Source organism: Copadichromis virginalis, linkage group LG17 (assembly GCF_057382275.1).
Source record: "Copadichromis virginalis isolate Kocher_CV1m ecotype Utaka linkage group LG17, C_Virginalis_male_GT1.1, whole genome shotgun sequence".
NCBI lineage: Eukaryota > Metazoa > Chordata > Actinopteri > Cichliformes > Cichlidae > Copadichromis > Copadichromis virginalis.
The window spans coordinates 13,230,585-13,231,794 of record NC_140634.1 but is presented as its reverse complement, the minus strand read 5'-3'; positions in this window follow the sequence as shown (position 1 = coordinate 13,231,794).

Here is a 1,210-nt window from a genome sequence, read left to right as displayed (position 1 = left end):
CCTTTCCCTGGCGTGTGGGAGTGCCTACTGGGGTCAGCGGGGGAGCTGGCCCCAGGGAGGGGTTACCTGCCCCTCCCTTCCTTCCCTCCCCATCTCCAGCTGCCTCCCTCTTCCCGCTCCACCACAACCACCCACACATGCAGGGCCTTGGAGTAGGGGTATGTCACCAGGGTGCAGAGGAGGCTACCCCCCCCCCCCCCTCTGTCCCCTTCTGGCTGCCTCTGCCTCAATTTTATCCCATTTTATCTTGGGGGTGGGCACAATCACGGAGTCCAAATTACCATCATCGTATACACCTCACCCCTGGCGTCGTTGCCCACCTCTCAATTTTAAACACACTTAGACATTGAGGGCTATCAGGAGGGACTATGCGCTTACCTGCTGCTCCTTGGCAGGTAGCTCCATGCCCTCCTGGGTTTTAATTGCACCTTAGAACACACATACATCAACACTACAATGAGCGGGTGGAGGGAGGTTTAGAGTCTTCTCCCACCCCCATTCTCTGCGGCCTGCTGGAGCGGGAGGGCTAGGAGGAGTTGGCCGTCCGACTGCGGTCTGGAGTGTGGGGCCTCCCTGCTGCTACGGAGTCGGGGTGGTCTGCCTCTCCCCACCGCAGGGAAAAGGGTAACACCACCTGGGTCTGGGTGCAGTTCCCCCCTCCAGGGGCAAGGGTACCTAGACCCGGTTTGTAGAGTACGCTTGGGGAGTGTGATCGTGTGTACAGCGTCTCTTTATGTCTGTCTCCACGTTGGTTGAGTGTGGAGTGAGTGCATATGAGAGCATGAGGGTGGGAATGGATGTTTGTGTCTGTGTGTGCCTGTATGTCTGTGTCTATATGTCAGGTTGGGTGTCAGGCGCCACCTCTCTGGGGACATCTCAGGCCCTCCAAGGTTTGGAGGCCTATCTCCACCCACCACCACTTCCCCTGCCGGTGGCGGACTCCCTCAGGTGTCGGACTCCCTCAGGTGTCGGTGCGTTGGTGGTTCTTTGTGTCTGGGGGTGGGCGTCCAGGTACACACCGGCTCACTCCTTGGCGGCCGCTTATCGGGGCCTGGAGCCTGGGGCTCGCTCGGGCCCCTTCGGAGGTGGGGTGCCCCCGGCCTCTCGGCCTGGGGCTCGGTCACTCAGGCACAGCTGGCGGCCGGCGGAGCTCATGGGCGCGTCACTGCAACTCCCTCTGGCTTCTGCTCCGCGGCTGCTGAGTGAACCC